This window comes from Nycticebus coucang, chromosome 10, assembly GCF_027406575.1.
Source record: "Nycticebus coucang isolate mNycCou1 chromosome 10, mNycCou1.pri, whole genome shotgun sequence".
NCBI classification, from domain to species: Eukaryota; Metazoa; Chordata; class Mammalia; order Primates; family Lorisidae; genus Nycticebus; species Nycticebus coucang.
The window spans coordinates 89,409,407-89,422,811 of record NC_069789.1 but is presented as its reverse complement, the minus strand read 5'-3'; the positions used below and the strand labels follow the sequence as shown (position 1 = coordinate 89,422,811).

At 37.2% G+C, this 13,405-nt stretch overlaps 1 protein-coding gene and 1 non-coding gene across 4 annotated transcripts in view; both read left to right on the top strand.

The window, feature by feature from the left end:
• Nucleotides 1-13,405, top strand: part of DNM3 (dynamin 3) — a 600,651-nt gene that overhangs the window by 544,719 nt on the left and 42,527 nt on the right. The window lies entirely within an intron of this gene.
• On the top strand, nucleotides 6,837-6,939 carry LOC128597926 (U6 spliceosomal RNA). The gene has a single exon (XR_008383470.1). It is a non-coding gene; the product is annotated as a U6 spliceosomal RNA (small nuclear RNA).

Here is a 13,405-nt window from a genome sequence, read left to right as displayed (position 1 = left end):
TGTTCTCTGCGAGCTGGCTTGGTTCCCGTTAATCACTTGGCATGGGAAGCTTCACCAGGTTGTCCCTTTGGTGGCTCAGACGGAGCCTGGGGCATCACTGACTTTACATTAAAAATCAGATGGGCATCTAGACATCCCTCCAACACACGCGCACACGCACACATACACACTCTTAATCAGCATCAAGTTATGTAGTTTCCTCCATAAGTGATAGGCCTGTGGCTGTTGATGTTGTTTTTGGCTCCGGGCCTTACAGACCAGCCAGCCGTTGTGTAAGCGCGGTCTGTCTGCATCTCTTTGAGGCTGTCTTCTTAGAAGTCCTCTTGCTGTTCATTATTTTTGCCAGCAAGCCATTACTATTATTAGTTTTAAATTCCTCAATCTACATTTTCTGTAATCTTCTAATGTAGGATAGTGAAATGTAGAGAATTGGAGTCCTAAAAATCTTCACTTTTTTTTTTTTGTCTTCATGTCTAAAATTTGGGGTTGACATCTGAAACCAGTATAGAATTTGTAAAACAAATTTTCTCAGTTTAAACCAGAATTTGGAATGAAGGTTGATAACAAAACTGTTCCTTTCATGCTGTTTTAAAAACCGACGATGTGTGTGCCTTTTATTTTTTGCTCATCATACAGTCTATTCAGAAAAATTTTTTTAAAAAAATTAAGTAGCTCTTGGCAGAAGGTCAAAACCAGCATTGCAAGGAAGGTATTTAAAAGTCTTTTAAGTGTGGGCTATTTGTATAAGCAATAACTGCACATTTCTTATGACTGGAAGGACTATTTTCACAGTCTTTCATGGAAATATTTCTAGACAATTTCTGTGGCTCTTTTCCCTGAGCTCATTTATTTGCTTTTGCTTCAGAACAGAGCGTTTTAATGAGCAGTTTTATGAGCCTAACCTGCGTTCTGTAAGCTCCACATGACTGGATTCCTGTTGCACATAACCTTTGCCCTATTTTCCATTAAAACACAAGACTTTTTTATAATCAAATTTTCACTATGACCTTGGAGGGAAAAATGCAACAGATACTTTGGTCTACTACTCAGCCCACTAAAAGTAATATCTTTAAAAAATATTTTTTGTTTCTTTCTGTTCTTAAAAATTGCACGTGTTTTGTGCAATTTTGATCACAAATTTCCTTTCTAACATAAGACGCTCGTATCCTCATCTTTTTCATGGCTTCGCCTAGTTCAATATTACCATAGCGCTCTCAGTAAATAACTCATTCAGCTGTCTTTATAAGGCACTGAGGCATGTACAACCGCAAGATGAACCCCAAATCATTTTGGAAATACAAACATTTAGAGAAATAAAAATGCATACTTTTCAGCCTCTGCTTGTCAGCAAGTTCCTTCTTATTGCAAAGCTAAATCACTGTCTGATGCATTTTGACTCCTCCCTGTGCTTTAATTCAAACGTAGGACACCTATTTTCCATTTGTTACATATCCTTGATATTTTTGTGCAGAATATCTTTTCTCTAACCTGAAAAATCCAATTTTTTCTTCCAATATTTTAATCTATTTTCTCGATATCTGCTAAATATTCAAGCTCTCCCTTTCATTTGAACAGTGGAGCCCCAAACAGGATGCAGAGACCCCAAAAGGGTCTCACCAGGACCAAGAACAATGGAGCCATTGTAGTGTGGCACACTCAGCTCCCCCTGGGTCATGCATTCCAGCCAGGTTTGCCTTTTAAAACTATACTATGTATTTAAGGTAGTCTGCAATTCCTTGTAACACCTAGCTCTTTTTCTGCCCTGCTCGCTTGAGCCAGCTTTTCCTCATCTTATAATTCTGTTTACTTTTTCTTCTTAGGACAAGGAGGGCACTCTTTAAAACAGAGTGAAGTAAGTTTAGGGCAAATGAAAGGAAATCTACTTCGCACAGCAGGTTATAAACTTGGAGAACTCATTAGTCCCAAAAGGTGGACTGGCAGGAAATGTAAATGAATTCAAAAAATGCTGTAGCCAAATTTATGAATGAGAGTCATAAATGGCTACGAAGAAAACCGGGGCTCTGCCTGACTTTTACAACTGAGGTCACAGAGCTGGTTTGAACCCTCCCCCAGGATGTCTCTTGAGATTCACTGGGATGGCTAACCGTGGGTCTGGCATGTGATGGGATTTCCTGGGCACCCTGTGTTCCTTCTGCACTTGTCCTCAGCCTCACTGGTCTCAGAAAGATCCCACTAAGCCTGACCTCAGATAGGAACCTTTTTAAAATAAAGACTAGAAGAAAGCTTTGTAAGTTTTCCTTTCCTGTTCAACCATCTGCCTACCACAGTGCCAATTATGACTGTCAGGGAATGGTGACGTCTCTCCAGTGGAAACTAGCTGAGATCACATTTGGATCTTAAAACATAGATACTTTCTTTTATGTTAAGTCAGACTCTTCTTTTTCCTGGGAATTTTTAGGCCTGAGACCATAAATAGCATTTTTATTTCATCTTGTACTCTATCCTCACTAGACCCTTCCACCACTTACCCTCCTCCTGCTTTGCCCAGACCTGTATCTCTTTACTGCAGGGTTCTCAAACTGGAGCACTTCACAACATGCAGATGCCCCAGGTCTCATCCCAGACCAATTAGGGTAAATCACAGTCACTGTGGGTGGGGCCTGGGCTTCAGTATTCTTTAAGATCATCCCTGGTGATTGTCCTGGCAGCCAAGTAGAGAGCGTTGGCCTGACAGGTTGTGTTCTCTCTCTCCTTATCCAAGCTCCCAGCTTGGCATCCCAGCCTTGTTTGTGGTGTCATTCTGCCATGACCACCTTCCCGTGTTAAATGTTCATTAGTGATTATGGGACGCTTCCTGCTCCCGTCAACAATGCTGGATCTTTATGCTTTCTCTGTCCTTCCAAATGTGAACTCCTAGTGAAAGAAAACTGGCTACAAATCTGGCCCATTTGCAAATTCATTGCACCTAATACTTATAAGATCTTCCCTTCCTTTTACCCCCCTCTTTGACTAGCACTGCACCTATTCCAAATGTGATCTTCCATCATATCAGTCCCTATGGGCATGAAAGTCACCTCTTTGGGAGAATATTCAAGTTAACCAGAAGAACCTGCCTGATATCTTGACCTTCACCTCCGTTGAGCATTCTTCCACCATTCTGTCCTTATCCTTCCTTTAAATCTTGAAGAAGAAAGATTCCACTTCCACTCACTAAACATTATTTAGTACCAACTATGTGTGGTACATTAAAATACAATGGAAAAGACCTATTAGAATGCAGTTAACAATCATACATGAAAAGGATATAATTTCTTAGTAATAAGAAACATTTAATAAGCTATGAGTGTGTAGGAAGGAGAAACCAATTCTGTTTAATCTGACTAGGGTGTATTATCACATAGGTGGCGACACTTGGGCTACATTTTGAATAATGGGAAGATTTTAGCAATCAGGTATTAGGCAAAAGGGTATTCACATCCAAAGGCACGAGGTTATGATGCACATGGTTTGATCTGGGAATAGTGGACAGCCTGGTATGGATGGATCTTTCTGAATATTTCTCCTTTACTGGTACACTGAGTTTCATTTGTTTTTTAAAATCACCTCTGTTGTCTTTGGTCTTTTGTCCTCTAGCTCATTCTTAAACTTCATGTATATATATATATACATGTCTTCCCTCCCTAAAAGAAACTTTGTGACTCCATCCTGATATCTTGATGAATACCATGCCATTTCCTTCATTAGTCTGCTAAATTCCCATGTTATGACTTACTTTCTTTTACTCCATTTTCCACATTCTCCACCTCACCCTCCTAATCCAGTTTCTGGATTCCTCCCACTCCTTTGTGCACACCCCCCACCCCCCTCCCTGCAGAAAGGCTCTGTTAAGGATCCCTACATCATTCAGACAAAACCTTTGGCCAATCTTCATTCTATTTGACCTCTTAGCAATATCTGGCACTGTTGATGACTGCATTTGTCTTAAAAGCTTTTTTAGTTTGAAGTATCCTGGGATGTTGTATGATTTTTTGAGCTCCCCCACCTCTTTTCACTCCCTGGTTTCCTTTGCCAGCACTTCCTCCACCTACTTAACTATAGATATCTGGAAACACTGTCCTCCCTTACTTGTTTCATCATTCATTCTTTCTCTGTGAAAACATTTACTCTGTACACACAGAAACTTGTTGGCATACTTGTTTTTATGCATGTTTTCTGTTCTGATAACTCCAGCTTCTACCTCTGTATGAAAGGTCTCTAAATCTACATTTTCTACTATGACTTCTTAATGCTTATTCTGTGATTCTCGTTGCCAACAGATAAGTCCTTTGCATCAACTCAAACACAATCTACTCAAAAGTAAACCCATTTTCTCCATGAAAATCAATTTCCCAGCCTCCTTTTATTTGCCTCAATTAATGAAGTCACCATTTCTGTCTTCTGGGCTGGACACATGAACATGTTATTTTACTCTTATCAACTTTCTATCCAATCTATCACTATTTTCTGATTATTCCTTCCTTAGAATGCCTTTAAGATCCATTCTTACCTCCCCATTTTTATAGCCACCCACTTGATCCAGACTTTTATCACTTCACACATAGTTTCCTACCATAAACAATAACTCATCTCCTTGCTTTCGGTCTCACCATCAAACAAATTCAGCCTGCAAACAGTGCCATACTGATAGTCCTAAAACATTACTTGAATACATCTTTTCTGGTGACCTTGCAAGCCTACTACATCCCACTCTACTCTTTATTCTAACTCAAGTTCTCTATAATCTCACCACTCACTTCACAGTTTGATCATATTTCCTTCTACTCAACATGCTTGTCACCATGCCCTCCCCAGTGTTTTCCCAAACACATCAAGCCAATTTCTACATTCGTTCTTTTTTGTCTTCCTAACTTGGATGCCTTCTCAATGTCTGCGTGCACCAATACAACCAGGGCAAATCTCACCCATTTTTTTCTCTGTAGCCTTGTCTGGCTCCTGAAACCTCTAGAAATCGCTCTACTCTTGGAAAGTCAAGTATCCTTTATCTTGACTTAGCACTTATTACATGCTATCATTATGTCCCATTGTTTTGTATGCCTGTTAATTGGAACCTCCCCCAAAAGACAGTAAGTTTCTTAGAAGCACAAATTGTTCCATGTCCCTCTCTTCAATCTCCCAAGAAACCTATTACATTTCTCATATTTCTCATAATATGTTAAATGTTTGCTATATAGCATAGGATAAGTGTAACAATTATCTATTCTTCAATAAACTGGTTTAAACCATACAACAGAAAATTATGTTTATGCTGTATGTAAAGAGTTCATTTTCTAATCTACAACATTAATATCCAGTCTTCATGTCAATTTTGATGTAGATACCTTTTCTTAACTCAAAGAGTCAGTTAAAGCATACTCATTGAGCCTCCAGATATAATTACCAAATTACAGGAAATATTGGGAGTAGAGGAACACATTAAATGATATGCAGGAGATGCAATCAGCTGAATCCACAGGGAGGAGAGTGGTGAAAATAAGCCCACTTTTTAAAACAAAAATAATAAATTGCAAAAAGAAAAAAGGGGTGGAAGAGAAGTCTATAGGTCAAAGTAGACCTAAGAGACACATCTACCAATCACAATGTATAGATGTGGTTGAATTCTAATTCAAATGCATAAATTTAAAAACATTTTTTTCTAACAATAATTGGGAAAGTGTAATGTAAACATGAAACACATAATAGTGTTAAAAATTATTACTAACATTTTAGATATGGTAACGGTATTGTGGTTATGTTTTCCGAGTCTTCTTGTCTTTTAGGAACACATACTTAAATATTTACAAGTGAAATTATGTGATATCTAGATTTGCCTCAAAATAGTTGAGGAGTATGGATGGAACAAGATTGGCCATGTGGTGAATTGTTGAAGTAATGAGCACATAGAAGTTATTTTATACTGCTCTTTATATCCTCTCTACTTTTACATATATTTAAAATTTCTCCAATGAAAAGATTCTTAAAAGTAGTCATCGACATTAAACAATTCTTCTTAAATATTTTTAATGTGGGTAATGGCATGGTAGTTATGACTTATGAAAAGAAGTTTGTGTCTTTTAGAAATACCAACTAAAATATCAATACATGAAATAATAAAAATGTAGTCATTGAGATCATTGCACACTTAAAAGATTACAGTACAATGAGAACACAAAATGTTTAAATTCCCATTAAAATATTTCCTATCCCCAAGAATAGATCTACACACTCCAAGGTGAAAAATGATTCTGTAGAAGTTTATGTAAAGCCTTCCCTGAGTTTTAACTGATTTTACCTAACGCTTGGCCTAGCAAGTGAGAGTGTGAGTTGCACATTGTGTAGATGAGCACACAGCGCAAAGTGAAAATAACTGAACACTGGGTGAATAGTCATAACCCTAAAGATACAGAATTTATCACGAGCAGTGGCTTTAAAACCCATTTTGGTTACATTCCACTTGACATCAGCCTTCAGTGAATATGCATCAAGACATGCTGAAGCGGACCTAGATTTTAAAAAACAAACTCAAGCAAAACCCAAACAAACAAACAACTTAAAAAACAAACTAAAACAAAACCCAAACAAACAACTTAAAAACAAACTAAAACAAAAACCAAACAATCAGCTAAGAAAATCCCACAGGCTTTCCCCAATATCAGTTTAAATAGGAAATTCGCCCTATGACGAAGCACTGATTATTAGCAAATTTATCTGATTTGGAAGAAAAGATAAATCTTGTCTCTGTGCTTTTAGGATATCTGCGAGCAACTCAACAGCCGTTAAGTTAATATTAGAACCCAACCCATCCACAAGTTAGAAAATCATTTGTGTGTATTCATGTTGGTAGCATGATTTGGCATATACTAAAATTGAGATGATGTGGGAAGATTAGTATGGCTCCTGCTCAAAGATGTCACACAAATTCAAGGAGCATTCCATATTTTTCTGAATGAGAAATTTATTAAAGAGATATGTATATATATCATAAAAAAGAATCAAATTTTGGAAGTGAAGAATTCAGTGAATTAAAAAAAATACTATTGAGAGCTTTCACAATAGACTAGATCAGGCAAGAAGGAAGAATTTTTTAACTTGAAGACATGTCTTTTGAAATAACCCAGTCGGACAAAAAGACAAAAGGACAAAAAAGAATAAAGACTATAGGACATATGGGACACCATTAAGTGAACAAATATTCACAATATGAGAATTTCAGAAGGAAAAGAAGTGCAAAAAGGCATAGAAAACTGATTTAATGAAATAATAGGGGAAATTTTCCCCTGTCTTGGGAGAAATATGGTTATGATCCAGGAAGCTCTAACGTCCCCAAATATATGCAATTCACAAATGTACTCTCCGAGGCACATTATATTCAAACTGTCAAAAATCAAAGACCAAGACATACACACACACACACACATATACATATCCACAAATACATACACACCACAATTGTTAAATGCTCTTGGTGAATTGACCCCTTTATCATATATAATGACTTGGTCTTTTTTTTGACAGTTTTTGACTTAAAGACTGTTTCATCTGATATAAGTATGACCACTCCTGTTCATTTTGGCTTTTTCTTTTCATGGAAACACATATGTGAGGTCTGACAATTAAGTTCATGGACTCGCCACAATGTGCTTACATTGGCAGCACAACAACTCAGTGAGGGTTCATAACCTTTGTATGTCAGTGTCTCATAGTTGTGTTCATGTCGACGTGTGGCAGTGTCTGGCATTCATTATTGCTGCATGTTTTTGTGTGCCATTGCAAGAACATTGGAGGTTGAATTTGAGCAATGAACAAATACTAAATTTATTGTTAAATTTGGTAAGAGTGAAAGTGAAATCAGGGAACATGATGGTCCTAGTTTATGGGGATAATGCCATGAAGAAAATGGCAGTGCACAAATGGATTAAATGTTTTTTTCTGAGGGGAGATAAAGGTCACTGATGAAGAAAGGTCAGGGCAGCCAGTAAGGAGCAGAACTGATGAAAACATTGCAAAAATTCATAGAATTATACATCAGAATCATTGGCTGACTGTGAGAAACATAGAAGACCAAGTAAACATTGATAGAGGAATGTTTTGATACAGGAAAATTTTAACTGAAAATCTTGGCCAACAACTCACGGCTCTTGTATCCTGACAATGCAGCAGCTCACACAGCACTGTCTGTGAGGGAGTTTTTAGCCAGTAAACAAATAACTGTAGTGGAACACCCTTCCTACTCACCTATCTGGCCCTCAATAACTTTTTTATTTGCCCAAAGATAAAGGATATAGTGAAGGGAGACACTTTGATGACATTCAGGACATCAAGAGTAATATGATGATGGCTCTGATGGCTAGTCCAGAAAAAAAGTTCCAAAATTGCTTTGAAGGGTAGCCTAGGCACTGGCATCAGTGCACAGCTTCCCAAAGTAACTGTAGTGATACAATTCATCAATGAGGTGTGTAGCACTTTTTTCTAAGATGAGCTCACAAACCTAATTTTCTTACCCAACACCAGATCACCCAGATATATAAATCAAATATTATTAGATCTAAAGGGAGAGTTGGGGAGCTAAACACCCCATTATCAGCACTGGTCAAATCATCCTCAACAGAAAATTTAAACTGTGCTATGAACCAAGTAGACCTAACAGACATTAGCAGAACACTTCATGCAACGGTTGCAGAATACATATGCTTCTTCTCAACAGCATGTGGGCCATTCTCCAGAATAAGCCATGTGTTAAAGCACAAAACAAGGTTCAACAAATTTTTAAAAATCTGAATTATGTCAAGTATCTTACCGACCACAGTAGTGTAAAGCTAGAAATCAATAAGAAGAGGAAGTTTGGATACTGTACAACTTACATGGAAATTAAACAAGATGTTCTTGAGCAACCAACAGGCCAATGAAGAAATTAAGCAGCAAATTAACAAATTTCTTGAAACAAATGAAAACAGAAACACAATATACCAGCACCTATGAGATACAGCAAAAGCAGTGCTAAAAATGAAATTTATAGGAATAAATGCCTGCATCAAAAAAGTAGGAAGATTTCAAATAAACAACCTAACAGTGAACCTCAAGGAACTAGAAAAACCAGAACAAAGCAAACTCAAGGAAAGAAGGGAGAAGGAAAGAAATAATAAAGATCAGACCAGAAATAAAAATAGAGACTAAAGGCTCGGCGCCTGTAGCTCAAGCGGCTAACATGCCAGCCACATACACCAGAGCTGGTGGGTTCGAATCCAGCCTGGGCCTGCCAAACAACAGTGACAACTACAATGAAAAATAGCCAGGCATTGTGGCGGGCACCTGTAGTCCCAGCTACTTGGGAGGCTGAGGCAACAGAATCACTTAAGCCAGGAGTTGGAGGTTGCTGTGAGCTGTGATGCCACGGCACTCTACCCAGGGCAACAGCTTAAGGCTCTGTCTCAAAAAAAAAAAAAAAAAAGACTAAAACAAATAAAAGATCAACAAAAAATTGTTTTTTTAAAAAAAGGCAAACAGAATTGGCAAATCATTAGTTATACTAAGAAAAAAACAGAGAAGACCCAAATAAATAAAATAGGAAATAAATCCATACTGTAATCCTAGCATTCTGGTGAGCCAAGGCAGGAGGATCACTTAGGCTTGGGAATTTGAACCCAGCTTGATTGAGAGCGAGACCCTGTCTCTAATTAAAAATAGAAAACTTAGCCAGACACTGTGGTAGGTACCTGTAGTCCCAGCTACTTGGGAGGCTGAGGCAGGAAGATCACTTGAACCCAGGATTTTGAGGTTGCTGTGAGCTACGACACCATGGTACTCCAGCCTAGAACAACAGAGTAAGATTCTGTTTTGTTTTTGTTTAAAAAAGAACACATTGCTACTGATAGTACAGAATAATAAGGAGACTGTTACGAACAACTATATTCCAACAAATTTGAAAACCTATGGAAATGGATAAATTCCTGGACTCACACAACCTACCCAGATTGAACCAGGAAGAAACAGAAAACATGAACAGACCAATAATAACGAAAGATATTACATCAGGAAAAAAATTTCCCGAGAAGAAATGCCCAGGACTGAATTCTGACACACTTTTAAAGAACCAACACCCATTTTTCTCAAGGCACTCCAAAAAATTGAAGAAGAAGGAATTTTTCCAAACTCATTCCATGAGGCCATCATTACCTTGATACCAAAACCAGATAAGAAGAACGAAAAAAGAAAACAACAGGCCAATATCCTTGATGAGCATAGATATAAAAATCCTCAACAAAATACTAGCAAACTCAATCCAAAAGCACATTTAAAGAGTTGTACACCATGATGGAGGCTAATTTATTTCAGGGACATATGGGTGGTTCAATATGTGCAAAACAATAAATGTGTTACATCACATCAACAGAATAAAGAACAAAAAGTGTGTGATCATCTCAATAGGCGCTAAAAAGTATTTCATAAAGTTCAACATCCCTTCATGATAAAAACTCTCTGGTAAATCAGCTATATAAGGAACATAACACAAAAAAAACCCATCTGTAACAAACCCACAGCTAACATCACACTAAACGAGGAAAAGTTGAAACATGTTTTCTCTGAGATCTGGTACAAGACAATGTACCACTTTCACTATCTGATTCAACTCAGTACAACAACAGCCAGAATAATTAGGCAAAAGAAGAAAATGTGGATAGTCCAAATTGCGATGTGCTGTAACTGTAACATACACATTCGATTTCAAATACTTGGGACAAAAAAATGCAATATAGCTCATTAATAATTTTGATTAGTTGATTATAGGTTGTATTAGTTTGCTACAGCTGTCATAACAAATTACCACGGGCTGGGTGGCTTAAGCAGGAAGAATGTATGTTCTCCCACAATTCTAGAAGGTAGATGTGGGAGATGAAAATGTCACCAGGTGGGTCTCATCTGAGGCTTCCTTCCTTGCCTTGTAGGTGTTCACCTTCTCCCTGTGTCTCCACGCGTTCTTCCCTCTGTGTGTACCTATATTTATATTTTCTCTTATCAGGACACCAGCCATATTGGATTAGACGCAAATGACTTCATTTTAACTTAATTACTTCCTCAAACCCCCATCTCCAAATTCTGAGGTGATGGGGTTTAGAGTTTCAACATATGAATGGGGGAGGCACAACTCAGCCCAGAACACATGTCAAAATAATATTTTTTGGATATATTTGGTTAAATGAAACATGATTACAATGAATTTCAACATCTATTTTTCCTTTCTTAATGTGGTCTACGAGAGATAGGGCATGTATTAAATTTCTAGAGCATAGCACTGGTTTTTATTTCTTTAGGATGCTATCATGACTTGTTAGAAGAGTAAGAAAACATTCTATTTGCAAAAAGTTTGTCATTTTCTACTCAGTTTCCCTCTTAGTACTCCGTTTTATTGAGGTATTGCTAATGAGTATAAGCAGTGACATGATATGAAGAGGATGAAATGTGCACAAGGAAAATTAGATCAGAGTTCTGTCTGGATCTTGTTGACTCTGTGGCCTTAGGCATATCTCTCTACCTTAATAGCTTCTTTCTAAAAAAGCAAGAGACTAATAATGGCCAGCATTTATTGAGTAATTTGCAGGGTAGTTTGGGGTTTTTTAGTATTTATTTTTTATTTCAGAGTATTACAAGGTACACACATTTTGGTCATATAATTTGCATTTGTATTATTTTAAGTCAATGTTATAAGTGTTCCCTTCACCTAAAATATGAGCATTGTACCCATTAGATGTGAGTTTACCCTACCCCTCTTCCCCCCTCCCAACTACTATATTTCCACTGTGTTTTATTTCCATATGTGCATGTAAGTGTTAACCACCTAGTTCCAATTTAGTTGTAAGTATATGTGGTGTTTGTTTTTCCATTCTTGCAATTACTTCACTTAGGAGAATGGTCTCCAGTTCCATCCAAGTTGTTACAAAAGATACTAGACTGCCATTTTTATGGCTGAGTAGAACTCCATGGTATACACATACCATATTTTATTAATAGATTTGTGCACTAATGGGCACTTGGGTTGTTTCCACATCTTTACAATTACGAATTGTGCTGCTATAAACTTTCAAATGCAATGTGCAAATGTCTTTATTTCCTTTGGGTAAATGCCTAGTAGTGGGATTGCTGGATCAAAACATAGGTCTACTTTTGTTCTGTGAGATCCCTCCATACTACTTTCTGTAGAGCCTGTGGGTCACTACAAAAGTTTTGAGACAGACTATGTTATGGGCCATTATTTCATTTCCAAGAAGCACAAGTTGACAGCATCCCTTCTGATTCACCCATGCAAGTTCCAACCTGCTCAGCTTTTCAGTGTTGCTAGTAGAGCTTTATTTGTTTCCATCCTCATGGATTTCTTGTTTTTTTGTGTATCAAACTTTTTGTAATGACCTATGTACTAGTTTGGAGTCTCACCAACAATCAATGAGTGTTTTTTTCTCCACTTTCACGCCAGCATCTGTTGCTTCAAGACTTTTTGACAGGAGCCATTCTCACCAGAGTTAGGTAAAATCTCACTGTGGTTTTTATTTGCATTTCCTTGATGATTAGAGATGTTGAGCATTTTTTCATGCATTCGTTGGCCATTAGATGATCTTCATTTGAAAAGTTTCTCTTCATATCTTTTGTACCCACTTTTTAATGGGGTTGATTTTTTTTCTTGCTGATTTGCTTGAGTTCTTTGCATATTCTAGTTATCAGCCCTTTGTCAGATATATAGCGTGCAAATATTTTTCCCATTATTTAGGTTGTCAATTTACTCTATTTAGTAATTATTATGTGCCAAGCTCTTTTCTGCATTTCTACACTAGTAATTTATTTCATCCACACAACCCTTTAAAAGGTAATAGTTATTATAGGTCAGAGTATTACTCTATTTGACAGAAAACTGAAACACATAGAGGTTAACTTTCCCAAGATTCCAGAGTTAGTAAGTAGCAGAACCAACAGGTCTACCCCAATGTCACCATCATTTATTCCCTGTCTGTACTTCTGTCTCAAAACATTGTTGTGAGGATCTACTGAGATGGTGTGTGTGTGAAGGCATTTAAAAGATATTAGCTATTAATTATTCTGTCTGCCTTCCTGAAATATTTTATTAATAGATAAAGCTACTGGTTTTTTCTTTCCTTTTATTAGCAAATTTATATTTCTTTATTAATGTTCTGGTAATTTCAGGACTAAAAGAAGTGAATATATCTGTGGGTTTGAAATGCTATTGAATCACAAAACCTTTGGAAGGCCATCTATTCTAGCCCTGCCCCCACCATCAGACTCACTGATGTTCTATTTTTTTCCAGTTTATCTATAGAATTTGCTTGAATTCATATAGTGAATTGATGAATAGACCTGCACCATTTCTGAATAGTTCTGACTAAAGTACTCCTTCCTTTTCTTA